The 22,257-nt window shown below is 41.8% G+C and overlaps 32 non-coding genes across 32 annotated transcripts; all 32 read left to right on the top strand.

Moving 5' to 3' along the window:
• Positions 1-50: 50 nt before the first annotated feature.
• TRNAW-CCA (transfer RNA tryptophan (anticodon CCA)) lies at positions 51-122 on the top strand. Its single transcript has one exon. It is a non-coding gene; the product is annotated as a tRNA-Trp (tRNA).
• Positions 123-389: 267 nt separating this feature from the next.
• Positions 390-461, top strand: TRNAW-CCA (transfer RNA tryptophan (anticodon CCA)). The gene has a single exon. It is a non-coding gene; the product is annotated as a tRNA-Trp (tRNA).
• Positions 462-1,003: 542 nt separating this feature from the next.
• On the top strand, positions 1,004-1,085 carry TRNAS-CGA (transfer RNA serine (anticodon CGA)). Its single transcript has one exon. It is a non-coding gene; the product is annotated as a tRNA-Ser (tRNA).
• A 375-nt stretch (positions 1,086-1,460) lies between these two features.
• Positions 1,461-1,532, top strand: TRNAW-CCA (transfer RNA tryptophan (anticodon CCA)). The gene has a single exon. It is a non-coding gene; the product is annotated as a tRNA-Trp (tRNA).
• Positions 1,533-2,002: 470 nt separating this feature from the next.
• Positions 2,003-2,074, top strand: TRNAW-CCA (transfer RNA tryptophan (anticodon CCA)). Its single transcript has one exon. It is a non-coding gene; the product is annotated as a tRNA-Trp (tRNA).
• Positions 2,075-2,341: 267 nt separating this feature from the next.
• Positions 2,342-2,413, top strand: TRNAW-CCA (transfer RNA tryptophan (anticodon CCA)). The gene has a single exon. It is a non-coding gene; the product is annotated as a tRNA-Trp (tRNA).
• Positions 2,414-2,955: 542 nt separating this feature from the next.
• TRNAS-CGA (transfer RNA serine (anticodon CGA)) lies at positions 2,956-3,037 on the top strand. The gene has a single exon. It is a non-coding gene; the product is annotated as a tRNA-Ser (tRNA).
• A 375-nt stretch (positions 3,038-3,412) lies between these two features.
• Positions 3,413-3,484, top strand: TRNAW-CCA (transfer RNA tryptophan (anticodon CCA)). The gene has a single exon. It is a non-coding gene; the product is annotated as a tRNA-Trp (tRNA).
• A 470-nt stretch (positions 3,485-3,954) lies between these two features.
• Positions 3,955-4,026, top strand: TRNAW-CCA (transfer RNA tryptophan (anticodon CCA)). The gene has a single exon. It is a non-coding gene; the product is annotated as a tRNA-Trp (tRNA).
• A 267-nt stretch (positions 4,027-4,293) lies between these two features.
• On the top strand, positions 4,294-4,365 carry TRNAW-CCA (transfer RNA tryptophan (anticodon CCA)). The gene has a single exon. It is a non-coding gene; the product is annotated as a tRNA-Trp (tRNA).
• A 542-nt stretch (positions 4,366-4,907) lies between these two features.
• TRNAS-CGA (transfer RNA serine (anticodon CGA)) lies at positions 4,908-4,989 on the top strand. Its single transcript has one exon. It is a non-coding gene; the product is annotated as a tRNA-Ser (tRNA).
• Positions 4,990-5,364: 375 nt separating this feature from the next.
• Positions 5,365-5,436, top strand: TRNAW-CCA (transfer RNA tryptophan (anticodon CCA)). The gene has a single exon. It is a non-coding gene; the product is annotated as a tRNA-Trp (tRNA).
• Positions 5,437-5,904: 468 nt separating this feature from the next.
• On the top strand, positions 5,905-5,976 carry TRNAW-CCA (transfer RNA tryptophan (anticodon CCA)). The gene has a single exon. It is a non-coding gene; the product is annotated as a tRNA-Trp (tRNA).
• Positions 5,977-6,243: 267 nt separating this feature from the next.
• TRNAW-CCA (transfer RNA tryptophan (anticodon CCA)) lies at positions 6,244-6,315 on the top strand. Its single transcript has one exon. It is a non-coding gene; the product is annotated as a tRNA-Trp (tRNA).
• Positions 6,316-6,857: 542 nt separating this feature from the next.
• TRNAS-CGA (transfer RNA serine (anticodon CGA)) lies at positions 6,858-6,939 on the top strand. The gene has a single exon. It is a non-coding gene; the product is annotated as a tRNA-Ser (tRNA).
• A 375-nt stretch (positions 6,940-7,314) lies between these two features.
• Positions 7,315-7,386, top strand: TRNAW-CCA (transfer RNA tryptophan (anticodon CCA)). Its single transcript has one exon. It is a non-coding gene; the product is annotated as a tRNA-Trp (tRNA).
• Positions 7,387-7,856: 470 nt separating this feature from the next.
• On the top strand, positions 7,857-7,928 carry TRNAW-CCA (transfer RNA tryptophan (anticodon CCA)). Its single transcript has one exon. It is a non-coding gene; the product is annotated as a tRNA-Trp (tRNA).
• Positions 7,929-8,195: 267 nt separating this feature from the next.
• Positions 8,196-8,267, top strand: TRNAW-CCA (transfer RNA tryptophan (anticodon CCA)). The gene has a single exon. It is a non-coding gene; the product is annotated as a tRNA-Trp (tRNA).
• Positions 8,268-8,809: 542 nt separating this feature from the next.
• Positions 8,810-8,891, top strand: TRNAS-CGA (transfer RNA serine (anticodon CGA)). Its single transcript has one exon. It is a non-coding gene; the product is annotated as a tRNA-Ser (tRNA).
• A 375-nt stretch (positions 8,892-9,266) lies between these two features.
• Positions 9,267-9,338, top strand: TRNAW-CCA (transfer RNA tryptophan (anticodon CCA)). Its single transcript has one exon. It is a non-coding gene; the product is annotated as a tRNA-Trp (tRNA).
• A 470-nt stretch (positions 9,339-9,808) lies between these two features.
• On the top strand, positions 9,809-9,880 carry TRNAW-CCA (transfer RNA tryptophan (anticodon CCA)). Its single transcript has one exon. It is a non-coding gene; the product is annotated as a tRNA-Trp (tRNA).
• Positions 9,881-10,147: 267 nt separating this feature from the next.
• TRNAW-CCA (transfer RNA tryptophan (anticodon CCA)) lies at positions 10,148-10,219 on the top strand. The gene has a single exon. It is a non-coding gene; the product is annotated as a tRNA-Trp (tRNA).
• Positions 10,220-10,761: 542 nt separating this feature from the next.
• TRNAS-CGA (transfer RNA serine (anticodon CGA)) lies at positions 10,762-10,843 on the top strand. Its single transcript has one exon. It is a non-coding gene; the product is annotated as a tRNA-Ser (tRNA).
• Positions 10,844-11,749: 906 nt separating this feature from the next.
• Positions 11,750-11,821, top strand: TRNAW-CCA (transfer RNA tryptophan (anticodon CCA)). The gene has a single exon. It is a non-coding gene; the product is annotated as a tRNA-Trp (tRNA).
• A 267-nt stretch (positions 11,822-12,088) lies between these two features.
• On the top strand, positions 12,089-12,160 carry TRNAW-CCA (transfer RNA tryptophan (anticodon CCA)). Its single transcript has one exon. It is a non-coding gene; the product is annotated as a tRNA-Trp (tRNA).
• Positions 12,161-12,702: 542 nt separating this feature from the next.
• On the top strand, positions 12,703-12,784 carry TRNAS-CGA (transfer RNA serine (anticodon CGA)). The gene has a single exon. It is a non-coding gene; the product is annotated as a tRNA-Ser (tRNA).
• A 375-nt stretch (positions 12,785-13,159) lies between these two features.
• Positions 13,160-13,231, top strand: TRNAW-CCA (transfer RNA tryptophan (anticodon CCA)). Its single transcript has one exon. It is a non-coding gene; the product is annotated as a tRNA-Trp (tRNA).
• A 540-nt stretch (positions 13,232-13,771) lies between these two features.
• TRNAS-CGA (transfer RNA serine (anticodon CGA)) lies at positions 13,772-13,853 on the top strand. Its single transcript has one exon. It is a non-coding gene; the product is annotated as a tRNA-Ser (tRNA).
• A 6,822-nt stretch (positions 13,854-20,675) lies between these two features.
• Positions 20,676-20,747, top strand: TRNAW-CCA (transfer RNA tryptophan (anticodon CCA)). The gene has a single exon. It is a non-coding gene; the product is annotated as a tRNA-Trp (tRNA).
• Positions 20,748-21,014: 267 nt separating this feature from the next.
• Positions 21,015-21,086, top strand: TRNAW-CCA (transfer RNA tryptophan (anticodon CCA)). Its single transcript has one exon. It is a non-coding gene; the product is annotated as a tRNA-Trp (tRNA).
• Positions 21,087-21,627: 541 nt separating this feature from the next.
• TRNAS-CGA (transfer RNA serine (anticodon CGA)) lies at positions 21,628-21,709 on the top strand. Its single transcript has one exon. It is a non-coding gene; the product is annotated as a tRNA-Ser (tRNA).
• A 375-nt stretch (positions 21,710-22,084) lies between these two features.
• On the top strand, positions 22,085-22,156 carry TRNAW-CCA (transfer RNA tryptophan (anticodon CCA)). Its single transcript has one exon. It is a non-coding gene; the product is annotated as a tRNA-Trp (tRNA).
• Positions 22,157-22,257: the final 101 nt, after the last annotated feature.

Genomic DNA, 22,257 nt, shown 5'->3' with positions numbered 1-22,257 from the left:
AATTCCTAATTTTCATCCAGAACTTAGTGTCAACCTTTGGCACCAACAGTGACCTCGTGGCGCAACGGTAGCGCGTCTGACTCCAGATCAGAAGGTTGCGTGTTCAAATCACGTCGGGGTCAGTTGACGTTTTGCTCATTGTGTCGATAATACAACATGGTCTTTTGAGCCGCTCCCATTCCATCATGGAAATTATGGTCTACGATCCTTAGTTATTCCTTCCTTTTTGTAACTAGCTAGAAACAAAGTGGCAAAATTGGCTGCCTTTAAATTCTCTGTTTTTTCCTTTATGAAATTGTCAATGCATTGAATAAAGATTTGTATTAATCATTTAGAATTATAAATGACCAACTTGGCATCAAAGACTGCGAAAAGCCTGCCTGGCCAAAGACCGCGTGGCGCAACGGTAGCGCGTCTGACTCCAGATCAGAAGGTTGCGTGTTCAAATCACGTCGTGGTCAGTCATCATTTTAAACTCTCTGTCTATACAAAAACATAGTCTTTCTCACCGCTGGCACTGTTACGGTAGCATTCCGTCCCACAATGCTTACACTTCCGCATCTCCTTGTATTTTGCTATTAGGAGGAAGTGAACATTGTCATCTCTTATCACGTGTTTTCCATCCTTTATCAAAAAATGTTGATCTGTTGAATTAAGATTTATTGAGATTAAGTTTTAGAGTGCAAGAGAAAACGCAGTCAAAGAAAGCAAACTCATTAAAGTCTTTGATTTTAGGGTGGCTCTTAAAACTGATCGATTGAAAGTAACTTATCTTATGAAACTGCTTCGTGATTGATTTTACAGGGGATGAAACATTGAGCTGTCTCTTCTCTTGAACCTTAGAGAATGCGAACCTCAGCCTATGGCAAGCAATCACACCAAAAGATTCTCCATGCTTGAGCCTACCTAAAGACAACCAGACATGTAACCAGAGTCCCGTATATTAACGCATCCAACAAAACGACACTTTTCACATGGGATTTGAACTTTTGACTAAAGTTCAGCTGTGATGGCCGAGTGGTTAAGGCGTTGGACTCGAAATCCAATGGGGTCTCCCCGCACAGGTTCAAATCCTGTTCACAGCGCAGACTTTTAGTTATATACACGCACACACAGGCTAGTTAATAAAATAAGAACTATGAATGTGCACCTTAGTGAGACATTTCTTGGAATTTCTCCAGTTAGAAAATAAGAAAGTGAGCCTCACCAAATTGACATAGAAGCTGGTTTAGCATCGTTTTCTTATAGGAATGGTTAAAGAACTGGTTACCTTTCTTCAGATGCTTACTATATGATTCAGTTTCCACTAAACACAAGATTTTTTGATGCTTCCTCAATTTTAGTGTTTTGGAATTTTGGAAATATGGATTTTTTCATATTTCCATATGAATCATTCAGCATTATCTGTCCAATTCCTAATTTTCATCCAGAACTTAGTGTCAACCTTTAGCACCAACAGAGACCTCGTGGCGCAACGGTAGCGCGTCTGACTCCAGGTCAGAAGGTTGCGTGTTCAAATCACGTCGGGGTCAGTCATTGTTTTAAGCACTCTGTCTGTACCAAAACATAGTTTTTCAGACCACTCCCACTCTTTCGATAAAATGGCATTCCACAATGCTTAGATGTCCATTTCTCCTTGTCTTTAGCCTTTAGGAGAGAACAAAATGGCAATTTTCCAATAAGATCGGAATATTTTGCAACCGTTAAGCTGTTGTGGCAGAGTGGTTAAGGTGTTGAACTCAACAGCCGTTGAGGTTAACTGTCCTTTTCCTATATGAACTGTTAGAGAAATGGTTATTTTTCTTCAGACACTTACTGTCTGCTTGAGTGTCCACTAACCACCAGGTTTTTTTGTATGTATCCTGAGTTTAAGTGTTTTGGAGTTTTTCGGAAATATGGCTTTGTTTTCATTTCCATATGAATTATTCATCATTATCAGTCAAGTTCCTAATTTTCAACTGGAATTCAGCGTGAAGCTCCACTAACTGCTGCCGCCCAGAGTGACCTCGTGGCGCAACGGTAGCGCGTCTGACTCCAGATCAGAAGGTTGCGTGTTCAAACCACGTCGGGGTCAGTTGACGTTTTGCTCATTGTGTCGATAATACAACATGGTCTTTTGAGCCGCTCCCATTCCATCATGGAAATTATGGTCTACGATCCTTAGTTATTCCTTCCTTTTTGTAACTAGCTAGAAACAAAGTGGCAAATTTGGTTGCCTTTAAATTCTCTGTTTTTTCCTTTATGAAATTGTCAATGCATTGAATAAAGATTTGTATTAATCATTTAGAATTATAAATGACCAATTTGGCATCAAAGACTGCGAAAAGCCTGCCTGGCCAAAGACCGCGTGGCGCAACGGTAGCGCGTCTGACTCCAGATCAGAAGGTTGCGTGTTCAAATCACGTCGTGGTCAGTCATCATTTTAAACTCTCTGTCTATACAAAAACATAGTCTTTCTCACCGCTGGCACTGTTACGGTAGCATTCCGTCCCACAATGCTTACACTTCCGCATCTCCTTGTATTTTGCTATTAGGAGGAAGTGAACATTGTCATCTCTTATCACGTGTTTTCCATCCTTTATCAAAAAATGTTGATCTGTTGAATTAACATTTATTGAGATTAAGGTTTAGAGTGCAAGAGAAAACGCAGTCAAAGAAAGCAAACTCATTAAAGTCTTTGATTTTAGGGTGGCTCTTAAAACTGATCGATTGAAAGTAACTTATCTTATGAAACTGCTTCGTGATTGATTTTACAGGGGATGAAACATTGAGCTGTCTCTTCTCTTGAACCTTAGAGAATGCGAACCTCAGCCTATGGCAAGCAATCACACCAAAAGATTCTCCATGCTTGAGCCTACCTAAAGACAACCAGACATGTAACCAGAGTCCCGTATATTAACGCATCCAACAAAACGACACTTTTCACATGGGATTTGAACTTTTGACTAAAGTTCAGCTGTGATGGCCGAGTGGTTAAGGCGTTGGACTCGAAATCCAATGGGCTCTCCCCGCACAGGTTCAAATCCTGTTCACAGCGCAGACTTTTAGTTATATACACGCACACACAGGCTAGTTAATAAAATAAGAACTATGAATGTGCACCTTAGTGAGACATTTCTTGGAATTTCTCCAGTTAGAAAATAAGAAAGTGAGCCTCACCAAATTGACATGGAAGCTGGTTTAGCATCGTTTTCTTATAGGAATGGTTAAAGAACTGGTTACCTTTCTTCAGATGCTTACTATCTGATTCAGTTTCCACTAAACACAAGATTTTTTGATGCTTCCTCAATTTTAGTGTTTTGGAATTTTGGAAATATGGATTTTTTCATATTTCCATATGAATTATTCAGCATTATCTGTCCAATTCCTAATTTTCATCCAGAACTTAGTGTCAACCTTTAGCACCAACAGAGACCTCGTGGCGCAACGGTAGCGCGTCTGACTCCAGATCAGAAGGTTGCGTGTTCAAATCACGTCGGGGTCAGTCATTGTTTTAAGCACTCTGTCTGTACCAAAACATAGTTTTTCAGACCACTCCCACTCTTTCGATAAAATGGCATCCCACAATGCTTAGATGTCCATTTCTCCTTGTCTTTAGCCTTTAGGAGAGAACAAAATGCCAATTTTCCAATAAGATCGGAATATTTTGCAACCGTTAAGCTGTTGTGGCAGAGTGGTTAAGGTGTTGAACTCAACAGCCGTTGAGGTTAACTGTCCTTTTCCTATATGAACTGTCAGAGAAATGGTTATTTTTCTTCAGACACTTACTGTCTGCTTGAGTGTCCACTAACCACCAGGTTTTTTTGTATGTATCCTGAGTTTAAGTGTTTTGGAGTTTTTCGGAAATATGGCTTTGTTTTCATTTCCATATGAATTATTCATCATTATCAGTCAAGTTCATAATTTTCAACTGGAATTAAGCATGAAGCTCCACTAACTGCTGCCGCCCAAAGTGACCTCGTGGCGCAACGGTAGCGCGTCTGACTCCAGATCAGAAGGTTGCGTGTTCAAATCACGTCGGGGTCAGTTGACGTTTTGCTCATTGTGTCGATAATACAACATGGTCTTTTGAGCCGCTCCCATTCCATCATGGAAATTATGGTCTACGATCCTTAGTTATTCCTTCCTTTTTGTAACTAGCTAGAAACAAAGTGGCAAAATTGGTTGCCTTTAAATTCTCTGTTTTTTCCTTTATGAAATTGTCAATGCATTGAATAAAGATTTGTATTAATCATTTAGAATTATAAATGACCAACTTGGCATCAAAGATTGCGAAAAGCCTGCCTGGCCAAAGACCGCGTGGCGCAACGGTAGCGCGTCTGACTCCAGATCAGAAGGTTGCGTGTTCAAATCACGTCGTGGTCAGTCATCATTTTAAACTCTCTGTCTATACAAAAACATAGTCTTTCTCACCGCTGGCACTGTTACGGTAGCATTCCGTCCCACAATGCTTACACTTCCGCATCTCCTTGTATTTTGCTATTAGGAGGAAGTGAACATTGTCATCTCTTATCACGTGTTTTCCATCCTTTATCAAAAAATGTTGATCTGTTGAATTAAGATTTATTGAGATTAAGGTTTAGAGTGCAAGAGAAAACGCAGTCAAAGAAAGCAAACTCATTAAAGTCTTTGATTTTAGGGTGGCTCTTAAAACTGATCGATTGAAAGTAACTTATCTTATGAAACTGCTTCGTGATTGATTTTACAGGGGATGAAACATTGAGCTGTCTCTTCTCTTGAACCTTAGAGAATGCGAACCTCAGCCTATGGCAAGCAATCACACCAAAAGATTCTCCATGCTTGAGCCTACCTAAAGACAACCAGACATGTAACCAGAGTCCCGTATATTAACGCATCCAACAAAACGACACTTTTCACATGGGATTTGAACTTTTGACTAAAGTTCAGCTGTGATGGCCGAGTGGTTAAGGCGTTGGACTCGAAATCCAATGGGGTCTCCCCGCACAGGTTCAAATCCTGTTCACAGCGCAGACTTTTAGTTATATACACGCACACACAGGCTAGTTAATAAAATAAGAACTATGAATGTGCACCTTAGTGAGACATTTCTTGGAATTTCTCCAGTTAGAAAATAAGAAAGTGAGCCTCACCAAATTGACATAGAAGCTGGTTTAGCATCGTTTTCTTATAGGAATGGTTAAAGAACTGGTTACCTTTCTTCAGATGCTTACTATATGATTCAGTTTCCACTAAACACAAGATTTTTTGATGCTTCCTCAATTTTAGTGTTTTGGAATTTTGGAAATATGGATTTTTTCATATTTCCATATGAATCATTCAGCATTATCTGTCCAATTCCTAATTTTCATCCAGAACTCAGTGTCAACCTTTAGCACCAACAGAGACCTCGTGGCGCAACGGTAGCGCGTCTGACTCCAGATCAGAAGGTTGCGTGTTCAAATCACGTCGGGGTCAGTCATTGTTTTAAGCACTGTCTGTACCAAAACATAGTTTTTCAGACCACTCCCACTCTTTCGATAAAATGGCATTCCACAATGCTTAGATGTCCATTTCTCCTTGTCTTTAGCCTTTAGGAGAGAACAAAATGGCAATTTTCCAATAAGATCGGAATATTTTGCAACCGTTAAGCTGTTGTGGCAGAGTGGTTAAGGTGTTGAACTCAACAGCTGTTGAGGTTAACTGTCCTTTTCCTATATGAACTGTTAGAGAAATGGTTATTTTTCTTCAGACACTTACTGTCTGCTTGAGTGTCCACTAACCACCAGGTTTTTTTGTATGTATCCTGAGTTTAAGTGTTTTGGAGTTTTTCGGAAATATGGCTTTGTTTTCATTTCCATATGAATTATTCATCATTATCAGTCAAGTTCCTAATTTTCAACTGGAATTAAGCGTGAAGCTCCACTAACTGCTGCCGCCCAAAGTGACCTCGTGGCACAACGGTAGCGCGCCTGACTCCAGATCAGAAGGTTGCGTGTTCAAATCACGTCGGGGTCAGTTGACGTTTTGCTCATTGTGTCGATAATACAACATGGTCTTTTGAGCCGCTCCCATTCCATCATGGAAATTATGGTCTACGATCCTTAGTTATTCCTTCCTTTTTGTAACTAGCTAGAAACAAAGTGGCAAAAATGGTTGCCTTTAAATTCTCTGTTTTTTCCTTTATGAAATTGTCAATGCATTGAATAAAGATTTGTATTAATCATTTAGAATTATAAATGACCAACTTGGCATCAAAGACTGCGAAAAGCCTGCCTGGCCAAGGACCGCGTGGCGCAACGGTAGCGCGTCTGACTCCAGATCAGAAGGTTGCGTGTTCAAATCACGTCGTGGTCAGTCATCATTTTAAACTCTCTGTCTATACAAAAACATAGTCTTTCTCACCGCTGGCACTGTTACGGTAGCATTCCGTCCCACAATGCTTACACTTCCGCATCTCCTTGTATTTTGCTATTAGGAGGAAGTGAACATTGTCATCTCTTATCACGTGTTTTCCATCCTTTATCAAAAAATGTTGATCTGTTGAATTAAGATTTATTGAGATTAAGTTTTAGAGTGCAAGAGAAAACGCAGTCAAAGAAAGCAAACTCATTAAAGTCTTTTATTTTAGGGTGGCTCTTAAAACTGATCGATTGAAAGTAACTTATCTTATGAAACTGCTTCGTGATTGATTTTACAGGGGATGAAACATTGAGCTGTCTCTTCTCTTGAACCTTAGAGAATGCGAACCTCAGCCTATGGCAAGCAATCACACCAAAAGATTCTCCATGCTTGAGCCTACCTAAAGACAACCAGACATGTAACCAGAGTCCCGTATATTAACGCATCCAACAAAACGACACTTTTCACATGGGATTTGAACTTTTGACTAAAGTTCAGCTGTGATGGCCGAGTGGTTAAGGCGTTGGACTCGAAATCCAATGGGCTCTCCCCGCACAGGTTCAAATCCTGTTCACAGCGCAGACTTTTACTTATATACACGCACACACAGGCTAGTTAATAAAATAAGAACTATGAATGTGCACCTTAGTGAGACATTTCTTGGAATTTCTCCAGTTAGAAAATAAGAAAGTGAGCCTCACCAAATTGACATGGAAGCTGGTTTAGCATCGTTTTCTTATAGGAATGGTTAAAGAACTGGTTACCTTTCTTCAGATGCTTACTATCTGATTCAGTTTCCACTAAACACAAGATTTTTTGATGCTTCCTCAATTTTAGTGTTTTGGAATTTTGGAAATATGGATTTTTTCATATTTCCATATGAATTATTCAGCATTATCTGTCCAATTCCTAATTTTCATCCAGAACTTAGTGTCAACCTTTTGCACCAACAGAGACCTCGTGGCGCAATGGTAGCGCGTCTGACTCCAGATCAGAAGGTTGCGTGTTCAAATCACGTCGGGGTCAGTCATTGTTTTAAGCACTCTGTCTGTACCAAAACATAGTTTTTCAGACCACTCCCACTCTTTCGATAAAATGGCATCCCACAATGCTTAGATGTCCATTTCTCCTTGTCTTTAGCCTTTAGGAGAGAACAAAATGGCAATTTTCCAATAAGATCGGAATATTTTGCAACCGTTAAGCTGTTGTGGCAGAGTGGTTAAGGTGTTGAACTCAACAGCCGTTGAGGTTAACTGTCCTTTTCCTATATGAACTGTTAGATAAATGGTTATTTTTCTTCAGACACTTACTGTCTGCTTGAGTGTCCACTAACCACCAGGTTTTTTTGTATGTATCCTGAGTTTAAGTGTTTTGGAGTTTTTCGGAAATATGGCTTTGTTTTCATTTCCATATGAATTATTCATCATTATCAGTCAAGTTCCTAATTTTCAACTGGAATTAAGCGTGAAGCTCCACTAACTGCTGCCGCCCAAAGTGACCTCGTGGCGCAACGGTAGCGCGCCTGACTCCAGATCAGAAGGTTGCGTGTTCAAATCACGTCGGGGTCAGTTGACGTTTTGCTCATTGTGTCGATAATACAACATGGTCTTTTGAGCCGCTCCCATTCCATCATGGAAATTATGGTCTACGATCCTTAGTTATTCCTTCCTTTTTGTAACTAGCTGGAAACAAAGTGGCAAAATTGGTTGCCTTTAAATTCTCTGTTTTTTCCTTTATGAAATTGTCAATGCATTGAATAAAGATTTGTATTAATCATTTAGAATTATAAATGACCAACTTGGCATCAAAGACTGCGAAAAGCCTGCTGGGCCAAAGACCGCGTGGCGCAACGGTAGCGCGTCTGACTCCAGATCAGAAGGTTGCATGTTCAAATCACGTCGTGGTCAGTCATCATTTTAAACTCTCTGTCTATACAAAAACATAGTCTTTCTCACCGCTGGCACTGTTACGGTAGCATTCCGTCCCACAATGCTTACACTTCCGCATCTCCTTGTATTTTGCTATTAGGAGGAAGTGAACATTGTCATCTCTTATCACGTGTTTTCCATCCTTTATCAAAAAATGTTGATCTGTTGAATTAAGATTTATTGAGATTAAGTTTTAGAGTGCAAGAGAAAACGCAGTCAAAGAAAGCAAACTCATTAAAGTCTTTGATTTTAGGGTGGCTCTTAAAACTGATCGATTGAAAGTAACTTATCTTATGAAACTGCTTCGTGATTGATTTTACAGGGGATGAAACATTGAGCTGTCTCTTCTCTTGAACCTTAGAGAATGCGAACCTCAGCCTATGGCAAGCAATCACACCAAAAGATTCTCCATGCTTGAGCCTACCTAAAGACAACCAGACATGTAACCAGAGTCCCGTATATTAACGCATCCAACAAAACGACACTTTTCACATGGGATTTGAACTTTTGACTAAAGTTCAGCTGTGATGGCCGAGTGGTTAAGGCGTTGGACTCGAAATCCAATGGGGTCTCCCCGCACAGGTTCAAATCCTGTTCACAGCGCAGACTTTTAGTTATATACACGCACACACAGGCTAGTTAATAAAATAAGAACTATGAATGTGCACCTTAGTGAGACATTTCTTGGAATTTCTCCAGTTAGAAAATAAGAAAGTGAGCCTCACCAAATTGACATGGAAGCTGGTTTAGCATCGTTTTCTTATAGGAATGGTTAAAGAACTGGTTACCTTTCTTCAGATGCTTACTATCTGATTCAGTTTCCACTAAACACAAGATTTTTTGATGCTTCCTCAATTTTAGTGTTTTGGAATTTTGGAAATATGGATTTTTTCATATTTCCATATGAATTATTCAGCATTATCTGTCCAATTCCTAATTTTCATCCAGAACTTAGTGTCAACCTTTAGCACCAACAGAGACCTCGTGGCGCAACGGTAGCGCGTCTGACTCCAGATCAGAAGGTTGCGTGTTCAAATCACGTCGGGGTCAGTCATTGTTTTAAGCACTCTGTCTGTACCAAAACATAGTTTTTCAGACCACTTCCACTCTTTCGATAAAATGGCATCCCACAATGCTTAGATGTCCATTTCTCCTTGTCTTTAGCCTTTAGGAGAGAACAAAATGGCAATTTTCCAATAAGATCGGAATATTTTGCAACCGTTAAGCTGTTGTGGCAGAGTGGTTAAGGTGTTAAACTCAACAGCCGTTGAGGTTAACTGTCCTTTTCCTATATGAACTGTTAGAGAAATGGTTATTTTTCTTCAGACACTTACTGTCTGCTTGAGTGTCCACTAACCACCAGGTTTTTTTGTATGTATCCTGAGTTTAAGTGTTTTGGAGTTTTTCGGAAATATGGCTTTGTTTTCATTTCCATATGAATTATTCATCATTATCAGTCAAGTTCCTAATTTTCAACTGGAATTCAGCGTGAAGCTCCACTAACTACTGCCGCCCAAAGTGACCTCGTGGCGCAACGGTAGCGCGCCTGACTCCAGATCAGAAGGTTGCGTGTTCAAATCACGTCGGGGTCAGTTGACGTTTTGCTCATTGTGTCGATAATACAACATGGTCTTTTGAGCCGCTCCCATTCCATCATGGAAATTATGGTCTACGATCCTTAGTTATTCCTTCCTTTTTGTAACTAGCTAGAAACAAAGTGGCAAATTTGGTTGCCTTTAAATTCTCTGTTTTTTCCTTTATGAAATTGTCGATGCATTGAATAAAGATTTGTATTAATCATTTAGAATTATAAATGACCAACTTGGCATCAAAGACTGCGAAAAGCCTGCCTGGCCAAAGACCTCGTGGCGCAACGGTAGCGCGTCTGACTCCAGATCAGAAGGTTGTGTGTTCAAATCACGTCGTGGTCAGTCATCATTTTAAACTCTCTGTCTATACAAAAACATAGTCTTTCTCACCGCTGGCACTGTTACGGTAGCATTCCGTCCCACAATGCTTACACTTCCGCATCTCCTTGTATTTTGCTATTAGGAGGAAGTGAACATTGTCATCTCTTATCACGTGTTTTCCATCCTTTATCAAAAAATGTTGATCTGTTGAATTAAGATTTATTGAGATTAAGTTTTAGAGTGCAAGAGAAAACGCAGTCAAAGAAAGCAAACTCATTAAAGTCTTTGATTTTAGGGTGGCTCTTAAAACTGATCGATTGAAAGTAACTTATCTTATGAAACTGCTTCGGGATTGATTTTACAGGGGATGAAACATTGAGCTGTCTCTTCTCTTGAACCTTAGAGAATGCGAACCTCAGCCTATGGCAAGCAATCACACCAAAAGATTCTCCATGCTTGAGCCTACCTAAAGACAACCAGACATGTAACCAGAGTCCCGTATATTAACGCATCCAACAAAACGACACTTTTCACATGGGATTTGAACTTTTGACGAAAGTTCAGCTGTGATGGCCGAGTGGTTAAGGCGTTGTACTCGAAATCCAATGGGGTCTACCCGCACAGGTTCAAATCCTGTTCACAGCGCAGACTTTTAGTTATATACACACACACACAGGCTAGTTAATAAAATAAGAACTATGAATGTGCACCTTAGTGAGACATTTCTTGGAATTTCTCCAGTTAGAAAATAAGAAAGTGAGCCTCACCAAATTGACATGGAAGCTGGTTTAGCATCGTTTTCTTATAGGAATGGTTAAAGAACTGGTTACCTTTCTTCAGATGCTTACTATCTGATTCAGTTTCCACTAAACACAAGATTTTTTGATGCTTCCTCAATTTTAGTGTTTTGGAATTTTGGAAATATGGATTTTTTCATATTTCCATATGAATTATTCAGCATTATCTGTCCAATTCCTAATTTTCATCCAGAACTTAGTGTCAACCTTTAGCACCAACAGAGACCTCGTGGCGCAACGGTAGCGCGTCTGACTCCAGATCAGAAGGTTGCGTGTTCAAATCAGTCATTGTTTTAAGCACTCTGTCTGTACCAAAACATAGTTTTTCAGACCACTCCCACTCTTTCGATAAAATGGCATCCCACAATGCTTAGATGTCCATTTCTCCTTGTCTTTAGCCTTTAGGAGAGAACAAAATGGCAATTTTCCAATAAGATCGGAATATTTTGCAACCGTTAAGCTGTTGTGGCAGAGTGGTTAAGGTGTTGAACTCAACAGCCGTTGAGGTTAACTGTCCTTTTCCTATATGAACTGTTAGAGAAATGGTTATTTTTCTTCAGACACTTACTGTCTGCTTGAGTGTCCACTAACCACCAGGTTTTTATGTAGGTATCCTGAGTTTAAGTGTTTTGGAGTTTTTCGGAAATATGGCTTTGTTTTCATTTCCTTATGAATTATTCATCATTATCAGTCAAGTTCCTAATTTTCAACTGGAATTAAGCGTGAAGCTCCACTAACTGCTGCCGCCCAAAGTGACCTTGTGGCGCAACGGTAGCGCGTCTGTCTCCAGGTCAGAAGGTTGCGTGTTCAAATCACGTCGGGGTCAGTTGACGTTTTGCTCATTGTGTCGATAATACAACATGGTCTTTTGAGCCGCTCCCATTCCATCATGGAAATTATGGTCTACGATCCTTAGTTATTCCTTCCTTTTTGTAACTAGCTAGAAACAAAGTGGCAAATTTGGTTGCCTTTAAATTCTCTGTTTTTTCCTTTATGAAATTGTCGATGCATTGAATAAAGATTTGTATTAATCATTTAGAATTATAAATGACCAACTTGGCATCAAAGACTGCGAAAAGCCTGCCTGGCCAAAGACCTCGTGGCGCAACGGTAGCGCGTCTGACTCCAGGTCAGAAGGTTGCGTGTTCAAATCACGTCGTGGTCAGTCATCATTTTAAACTCTCTGTCTATACAAAAACATAGTCTTTCTCACCGCTGGCACTGTTACGGTAGCATTCCGTCCCACAATGCTTACACTTCCGCATCTCCTTGTATTTTGCTATTAGGAGGAAGTGAACATTGTCATCTCTTATCACGTGTTTTCCATCCTTTATCAAAAAATGTTGATCTGTTGAATTAAGATTTATTGAGATTAAGTTTTAGAGTGCAAGAGAAAACGCAGTCAAAGAAAGCAAACTCATTAAAGTCTTTGATTTTAGGGTGGCTCTTAAAACTGATCGATTGAAAGTAACTTATCTTATGAAACTGCTTCGTGATTGATTTTACAGGGGATGAAACATTGAGCTGCCTCTTCTCTTGAACCTTAGAGAATGCGAACCTCAGCCTATGGCAAGCAATCACACCAAAAGATTCTCCATGCTTGAGCCTACCTAAAGACAACCAGACATGTAACCAGAGTCCCGTATATTAACGCATCCAACAAAACGACCCTTTTCACATGGGATTTGAACTTTTGACTAAAGTTCAGCTGTGATGGCCGAGTGGTTAAGGCGTTGGACTCGAAATCCAATGGGGTCTCCCCGCACAGGTTCAAATCCTGTTCACAGCGCAGACTTTTAGTTATATACACGCACACACAGGCTAGTTAATAAAATAAGAACTATGAATGTGCACCTTAGTGAGACATTTCTTGGAATTTCTCCAGTTAGAAAATAAGAAAGTGAGCCTCACCAAATTGACATGGAAGCTGGTTTAGCATCGTTTTCTTATAGGAATGGTTGAAGAACTGGTTACCTTTCTTCAGATGCTTACTATCTGATTCAGTTTCCACTAAACACAAGATTTTTTGATGCTTCCTCAATTTTAGTGTTTTGGAATTTTGGAAATATGGATTTTTTCATATTTCCATATGAATCATTCAGCATTATCTGTCCAATTCCTAATTTTCATCCAGAACTTAGTGTCAACCTTTAGCACCAACAGAGACGTCGTGGCGCAACGATAGCGCGTCTGACTCCAGATCAGAAGGTTGCGTGTTCAAATCACGTCGTGGTCAGTCATCATTTAAACTCTCTGTCTATACAAAAACATAGTCTTTTTCACCGCTGGCACTGTTACGGTAGCATTCCGTCCCACAATGCTTACACTTCCGCATCTCCTTGTATTTTGCTATTAGGAGGAAGTGAACATTGTCATCTCCTATCACGTGTTTTCCATCCTTTATCAAAAAATGTTGATCTGTTGAATTAAGATTTATTGAGATTAAGTTTTAGAGTGCAAGAGAAAACGCAGTCAAAGAAAGCAAACTCATTAAAGTCTTTGATTTTAGGGTGGCTCTTAAAACTGATCGATTGAAAGTAACTTATCTTATGAAACTGCTTCGTGATTGATTTTACAGGGGATGAAACATTGAGCTGCCTCTTCTCTTGAACCTTAGAGAATGCGAACCTCAGCCTATGGCAAGCAATCACACCAAAAGATTCTCCATGCTTGAGCCTACCTAAAGACAACCAGACATGTAACCAGAGTCCCGTATATCAAGCAGCCAACAAAACTACACTTTTCACATGGGATTTGAACGTTTGACTAAAGTTCAGCTGTGATGGCCGAGTGGTTAAGGCGTTGGACTCGAAATCCAATGGGGTCTTCCCGCACAGGTTCAAATTCTGTTCACAGCTGTTAAAGATATTACACTGGACTCACACGCAATCTTACGTATTGTCGGACATTTTAAAGATTCAGCATTATTTCACATAACTTTGTGTAGTGATAACTAAGTTTGGGTGTTTCCCTCTTCAAACAAAGACTTAGTGCTCACTAGCACCACCTAGTGGAAGGTATCCAGGTGCACATCTGGACATTTGGTTTATGTGAAGTTTCAGTATTTGCATGTAGCCAATAGTATTAGACTCCTTTGTGTGCTTACATCCAATAGTGTTACATTTCCTGGGTGAGAACACCCAATTATAGTTATTGCTTTCCTACTTACACGCCTTATGTAAAGTACCTAATGGTTTTCTATAAATGTGTCAGTCCCACAATAAAGTAGTCTTGTTGCTAACTTCCTGCAAGGACAGGTCTTGTCTTTTCCTTCAAGTTAGTCAAATTCCAGCGCTGGACACAGACTCATTTAATTTGAAAGTCACCTTACAATGATTAGGGGTTTGAGCCCCAGATATAAATCTATAAGAATTGGCGTCTTCTGGGTGGCCATACTTTTATGGACATCTAACCATCGAGGTGACCTCCGCAAGAGTCCAGGCGGCCAGTGACCAGAACTGACAATGAGCGCTCGTCGGGGTAAGTCAAGTCTATTTTTGTCTACCTTGACTGTAGTTCTGTTTCACTGGCTGAAAGGGACTGGGTAAGGTCATCTCCTTGTGTGATATTATGTACTTTGCCTTACATGTCCATATATAATAGTATGTTCACGATGATTTCGGCAAAGGATCACTTGTACGGTGACCGACAGAGACTGGACGTGACAATGTATGTTGCAGAAAAAGGTCTGCAGTGCCCTCTTGTGGATTGTTGAGATAGTTCAGAAAGTTTGTGATGGTGTTGAGATTTTGTTCATGTAAGCGTGGATAGAATCTGGAAGTTTGCAGAGACAAATTCTGGCCAAATTTACGTATCGTTCCTTCAGGATTGATGCGGCCCCGTGATGCGGAAAGGACAGTAGAGGCAGGAAGGACACTGACAGGAATTTTACAGTAGAGGGTTCTCCTTGATTTCTGAAATATTGTGTGAAGGTCTCTAATTTGTACTTACTGATAGTTAGCGGGGTAGTCTGGAGCTGTATGTACGGAGGATATCTATAGCCCTTGAACAAAATCAGGTATTCCACAGATTCCACAAAATGGGTAGTGAGCAAAGTAAGACTGTAGCTGGACACTGCAGACCTAAAAAGGCAACTGACATAGTGTAACACAGGAAAGGTAAAGAGTGGGTAAAAGGAAGTTATGAGGTATTGAAGTTTTTGGGTATGTTAGATGATCCCCTGAGTGTGCAGAGGTAGGAGACAGCACTTGATGAAAATGGTGGCTGGCTCAAAGACAAAAGTGGCACACCCAGGCAGAAAGTTGTTTTGATGTAAGTAGAGAGTTAATGACAAAGGAAAGTGGATGGGGTTGATTACTGGAGACTTAGACCAGTGACTACGGACGGACCAGGGCAGGGCAGAGGGACAGGAATCCTAGAGAGTGCTCATTAAAAAAAAAAAAAAAAAAAAATCTTTTGGAATGCAGACCAGCACCCTTCTTGCTTGTGATAAGAATACAAAGAGACACACTCTAGGAAACGTAGATGGCCCCAACAGGGCGGGACAAGGGGGGTGGTAATGGACAAGGATGTCAGCAAGAACAGTCCCCCTCTTCTGAAAGCCCCCTTCCAAATAGAGTTAGTGCCTTTCATTGTAGAACTCTTCCCTGTTGGCAAATGTTTTCTTCTCTGTGCCCCTACATGAAGATTGCCAGGACCTATTTGCCTTTACCAGTGTAGCATTCCAGTATATCTGATGCAGATTCCCACAAGGGGGGTAAAACTCCCCCAGCCAGTACTCCATACTACACGGCCCTACAGGGAGTAGACTGGCAGACTAGCCCCTTACTGGATGTTCTCCTTATCAGTATGCGGAGGACCTACTGTTTTTGTTTGCCAGGATGCATTTATTGACCTTATGTGCTTTCTGTTCCAGAAGGGTTGTAAAGTTTCCGGAGACAAGCTCCGGTACTGCCAGGAGAAGGTGGTCTTCCTAGGCCACTGCTTCTCAGCCACAGGCAGACACCTGACAGAGGAAAGAAAGCTGGCAGTCCAGAATGTACCCCTGCCCTGAGGCCCTAAGCCTCTTCACATGTTTCTAGGACTGGCCAGCTCCTGCAGCCTGGGATAAGGTCTGCTGCCCCCAGCCTGATGTTGCCCCTTGATAATTGCATTGCCTCTTCTCCATTTGCCCTTAGTCAGGAGGCAATTGATGCCTTCTATAGCCTTAAGCTGAGAAATCCTGTGTGCCCCGGCCCTAGGTACATCCCACCGGATCAAACTTATGTTTTATTTTGCACTGAGTATCTAGGCCAGGCCACAGGTGTCTAGTCCAGGAACGTGGTGGCCTTACCAGTGGCCCACTATTAGGCCCGGTTAGACTCGGTCGTGAGGGGAGCCCCTCATGTGTCAGTAGCTGCAGCAGCAAGGCCAGTGAGCTGATCCTAGATTACTCAGTTACAGTGCAAACCCCACATACCTTGCACAGTGTCCTCACCCAAATACAGCCCAAGCATCTGAGCAAAGGCCGGACAGCTCAGACTCCAGTGTGCACTCCTGATGCCCCAGGACACACTGATAAGGTGCACAGCTCTGAATCCTTCATTCTATCGCCAGTCTTCCAGGATTCAGAGAGGGGGAGAGAAGGGTGAGTAACACAGATGTTGAGTTTTTTTCTCATAGATGGCTCCAGGTCTGCGGGAGAAGACAGACGGTTCTACACTGGATATACAGTGGTCAGTGGCGCACATGAGGTAGTACAAGCAGAACCACTCCCTCCACAGGTCAGAGCAGGAGGTGAAGTGACGGCACTCAGGGAAGTGCTACAGCTGTTGGAAGGTAAAAGGGCAAACATCTATACTCAAGGTATAGTTCTGGGTACTAAACACAACTATGAACCCATATGGAAGGCTAGAGATTTCCTCACCTCTGCAGGGAACCCCTTTAAGAATGGCAAGCTGGGTAAAGAGCTCATGGATGCTCCCTTACTTACACAAGAGGTGAGGATAATAAAAGTAAAAGCACACACAATTTGGTAACTCCGCAAGCCAAGGGCAAGTATGTGGCTGACGGGATGGTGAAGGCAGCTGCACAGATGGAGCCCGGAGACTGTCCTGAAGTCTCAGCGGTGAGTTATGAGCTAAAAGTTTGATCCACAGGTGTTCCAGTCCCTGGTGGCCCGAGAGTCATCAGAAGTGAAGGGAGTGTGGAGGAAAGCTGGAGCCCAGATGCCTATGGGACCTGGATGCTGGGAGAGAGGGTGTGCCTGCCCAGAGCCCTGCACCCGACAGTAAGTCAAGTAGCCTACGGACACATACACATCCAAAATGGCCATGCAAGTGCTCATAAACCATAAGTGGTTTGCCCCGGGCATTACTACCCCTGTCACTAGACTAGTGAAAGCCTGTATAGTCTGTGCCCGCCACAACCCGGGTAAGGTGGTAAAGACCCCACAGAATGTGACACCCAAGCCGCTGTATCCCTTCCAAAAACTGCAGATGGATTTTATCCAGCTACCAATAAGTGGTACGTAGGAATACGTGCTTGTGTGCATCTCTTTCCAGGGTGGCCAGAAGCTTCTCCCATGACCAAGGCTACTGCCAGAGCTGCAGCCAAGAAGGTGGTGAGTGAGATTTTCTGCAGGTTTGGACTTCCGGAGACCATAGAGTCCGGTCGCAGAACCCACTTCACTGGACAGGTAAAGACCTAAATCCTTGTCCCTCCTGGGTGTAGAACAGGCCCTGCACACCCCTTACCCTTCCCAAATTAGTTGTGGGTTTGAGAGAATAAATGGCACTCTTCAGTTAGAGATCCGGGAGGCCATGGAAGTAACAGGGAAACCATGGCGCGAGTGCCTTCCTGCTGCCCACCATTCACCCTTAACAGAAAGATGGGATTGTCGCCCTTTGAAGTACTTTTTGGCTGTGCACCCCGACTAGGCCTCTACTTCCCATAGACCCTGCAGCTGATGGCAGGAAACCAGGTGGAACATGCCAGTTGAGCCAGGCCTTGGAAAAGGTCCGACAAGTGTTTTTGATTACTTTTTCAGATCCAGACAGAGACCTCAGGATGCATAACCTGAAGCCTGGAGACTACGTGGTGGTAAAGAGACACCAGAGAGAGAGTCTGAAGCCTCGCTATGATGGTCCTTTCCAAGTCCTGCTGACCAGTGCCACATCTGTGAAGCTAGAGGGAAGTCAGCACGCTTCCACGCTTACTTATTCTTACTGCTAGCTGGTCTCTTCTGACTGACTGTATGCTCAGGAACACCCCAACCATGACTATCACTGTATCTATAGGGCTGACAAGGATGCCCCCAGGGTAGGAGACTTTACCTACACGACAATGACCTTCTATAACATTGACAGCACAGGTAACCCTGTATTAGCAGTGTCTGATGTACAGGATTTGTGGGGATAGGAGAGTCAGGTCAGGCCTAGAGGCTGGGAAGATGAGTGTACGGTGATAACACTTGTGCATTCCTTCCTCGTGATCCCCAGGAATAAGTTTGATCAGACACATAAGAAAAGGTGGAGAATCCCAAAGGATTCTGAAGGTCTGGGAGAAGCACCTAGATGACAACGTTTATATAGATACAGTGGGAGCACCAAGGGGGGTCCCAGTTGAGTACAAGGCCCACAATCAGATATGGGCAGGTCTAGAGTCCATTATTCCCCAGAGAGCTATGAGCAAAAATGTTGGTTGGGTTAACTGGTTGTATTGTAATCAACAGAGATTTGTGATTATATCCGAGATGCTTCCCAGAACCGCATGGCTTTGGACATGATCCTTGCTGAGAAGGGAGGAGTCTGTAAGATGGTGGGAGTGGCTTGTCGCATGTACATCCCGGATGACATCGCCCCCTATGGATCCATTACCCATGCACTTGAAGAGATTGAAGGACTGTCCAGGGAACTCGAGAGAAACTCTGGGGTGGACACTTTGTCCTTCACTTTGTAGTTGGGGGATTGGAAGGGTTTCCTTTAAGTGTTGTGTGGTCCCCCTCATCAAGTCCACCATGTCCCAGATGGCCGTCCAGGTGGTAAGAACCATGACAGGAGAAGTCCCATTCGAGGATACCGTCTTGTTGAAGAACCAGTTAATAAACCCATAAACTATGGAAACACAATTATGTAATTTGAGTATGCAGGCCTGTAACCCCCGAGTGACTGGCCTCCAGGGGATCTGGTGAAGAGTTAACAAGTCCAGCAGGTAAGGGTTTAGCCTACCTGTATGTACCTGGAGTTTGAGGAGGTCACTCTGGACAACAGTTACAGGCCATGCAAAGCTCAAAAGGGGGGAAATGTTAAAGATATTATACTGCACTCAGACGCCATCTTACGTATTGTCGGACATTTTAAAGATTCAGCATTATTTCACATAACTTTGTGTAGTGATAACTAAGTTTGGGTGTTTCCCTCTTCCAACAAAGACTTAGTGCTCACTAGCACCACCTAGTGGAAGGTATCCAGGTGCACATCTGGACATTTGGTTTATGTGAAGTTTCAGTATTTGCATGTAGCCAATAGTATTAGACTCCTTTGTGTGCTTACATCCAATAGTGTTACATTTAATGGGTGAGAACATCCAATTATAGTTGTTGCTTTCCTACTTACACGCCTTATGTAAAGTGCCTAATGGTTTTCTATAAATGTGTCAGTCCCACAATAAAGTAGCAGTCTTGTTGCTAACTTCTTGCAAGGACAGGTCTTGTCTTTTCATTCAAGTTAGTCAATTCCAGCGCTGGACACAGACTCATTTAATTTGAAAGTCACCTTACAATGATTAGGGGTTTGAGCCCCAGATATAAATCTATAAGACAGCGCAGACTTTTAGTTATATACACGCACACACAGGCTAGTTAATAAAATAAGAACTATGAATGTGCACCTTAGTGAGACATTTCTTGGAATTTCTCCAGTTAGAAAATAAGAAAGTGAGCCTCACCAAATTGACATGGAAGCTGGTTTAGCATCGTTTTCTTATAGGAATGGTTAAAGAACTGGTTACCTTTCTTCAGATGCTTACTATCTGATTCAGTTTCCACTAAACACAAGGTTTTTTGATGCTTCCTCAATTTTAGTGTTTTGGAATTTTGGAAATATGGATTTTTTCATATTTCCATATGAATTATTCAGCATTATCTGTCCAATTCCTAATTTTCATTAGAACTTAGTGTCAACCTTTAGCACCAACAGAGACCTCGTGGCGCAACGGTAGCGTGTCTGACTCCAGATCAGAAGGTTCCGTGTTCAAATCACTTCAGGGTCAGTCATTGTTTTTAGCACTCTGTCTCTACCAAAACATAGTTTTTCAGACCACTCCCACTCTTTCGATAAAATGGCATCCCACAATGCTTAGATGTCCATTTCTCCTTGTCTTTAGCCTTTAGGAGAGAACAAAATGGCAATTTTCCAATAAGATCGGAATATTTTGCAACCGTTGAGCTGTTGTGGCAGAGCGGTTAAGGTGTTGAACTCAACAGCCGTTGAGGTTAACTGTCCTTTTCCTATATGAACTGTTAGAGAAATGGTTATTTTTCTTCAGACACTTACTGTCTGCTTGAGTGTCCACTAACCACCAGGTTTTTTTGTATGTATCCTGAGTTTAGGGGTTTTGGAGTTTTTCGGAAATATGGCTTTGTTTTAATTTCCATATGAATTATTCATCATTATCAGTCAAGTTCCTAATTTTCAACTGGAATTAAGCGTGAAGCACCACTAACTGCTGCCGCCCAAAGTGACCTCGTGGCGCAACGGTAGCGCGTCTGACTCCAGATCAGAAGGTTGCGTGTTCAAATCACGTCGGGGTCAGTTGACATTTTGCTCATTGTGTCGATAATACAACATGGTCTTTTGAGCCGCTCCCATTCCATCATGGAAATTATGGTCTACGATCCTTAGTTATTCCTTCCTTTTTGAAACTAGCGAGAAACAAAGTGGCAAATTTGGTTGCCTTTAAATTCTCTGTTTTTTCCTTTATGAAATTGTCGATGCATTGAATAAAGATTTGTATTAATCATTTAGAATTATAAATGACCAACTTGGCATCAAAGACTGCGAAAAGCCTGCCTGGCCAAAGACATCGTGGCGCAACGGTAGCGCGTCTGACTCCAGATCAGAAGGTTGCGTGTTCAAATCACGTCGTGGTCAGTCATCGTTTTAAACACTCTGTCTATACAAAAACATAGTCTTTCTCACCGCTGGCACTGTTACGGTAGCATTCCGTCCCACAATGCTTACACTTCCGCATCTCCTTGTATTTTGCTATTAGGATGAAGTGAACATTGTCATCTCTTATCACGTGTTTTCCATCCTTTATCAAAAAATGTTGATCTGTTGTATTAAGATTTATTGAGATTAAGTTTTAGAGTGCAAGAGAAAACGCAGTCAAAGAAAGCAAACTCATTAAAGTCTTTGATTTTAGGGTGGCTCTTAAAACTGATCGATTGAAAGTAACTTATCTTATGAAACTGCTTTGTGATTGATTTTACAGGGGATGAAACATTGAGCTGCCTCTTCTCTTGAACCTTAGAGAATGCGAACCTCAGCCTATGGCAAGCAATCGCACCAAAAGATTCTCCATGCTTGAGCCTACCTAAAGACAACCAGCCATGTAACCAGAGTCCCGTATATCAAGCAGCCAACAAAACTACACTTTTCACATGGGATTTGAACTTTTGACTAAAGTTCAGCTGTGATGGCCGAGTGATTAAGGCGTTGGACTCGAAATCCAATGGGGGCTCCCCGCACAGGTTCAAATCCTGTTCACAGCGCAGACTTTTAGTTATATACACGCACACACAGGCTAGTTAATAAAATAAGAACTATGAATGTGCACCTTAGTGAGACATTACTTGGAATTTCTCCAGTTAGAAAATAAGAAAGTGAGCCTCACCAAATTGACATGGAAGCTGGTTTAGCTTCGTTTTCTTATAGGAATGGTTAAAGAACTGGTTACCTTTCTAAAGATGCTTACTATCTGATTCAGTTTCCACTAAACACAAGGTTTTTTGATGCTTCCTCAATTTTAGTGTTTTGAAATTTTGGAAATATGGATTTTTTCATATTTCCATATGAATTATTCAGCATTATCTGTCCAATTCCTAATTTTCATCCAGAACTTAGTATCAACCTTTAGCACCAACAGAGACCTCGTGGCGCAACGGTAGCGCGTCTGACTCCAGATCTGAAGGTTGCGTGTTCAAATCACGTCGGGGTCAGTCATTGTTTTTAGCACTCTGTCTCTACTAGAGATGAGCGAGCACTAAAATGCTCGGGTACTCGTTATTCGAGACAAACTTTTCCCGATGCTCGAGTGCTC

Source organism: Engystomops pustulosus, chromosome 4 (assembly GCF_040894005.1).
Source record: "Engystomops pustulosus chromosome 4, aEngPut4.maternal, whole genome shotgun sequence".
NCBI classification, from domain to species: Eukaryota; Metazoa; Chordata; class Amphibia; order Anura; family Leptodactylidae; genus Engystomops; species Engystomops pustulosus.
This window is presented reverse-complemented; position numbering and strand designations above follow the sequence as displayed.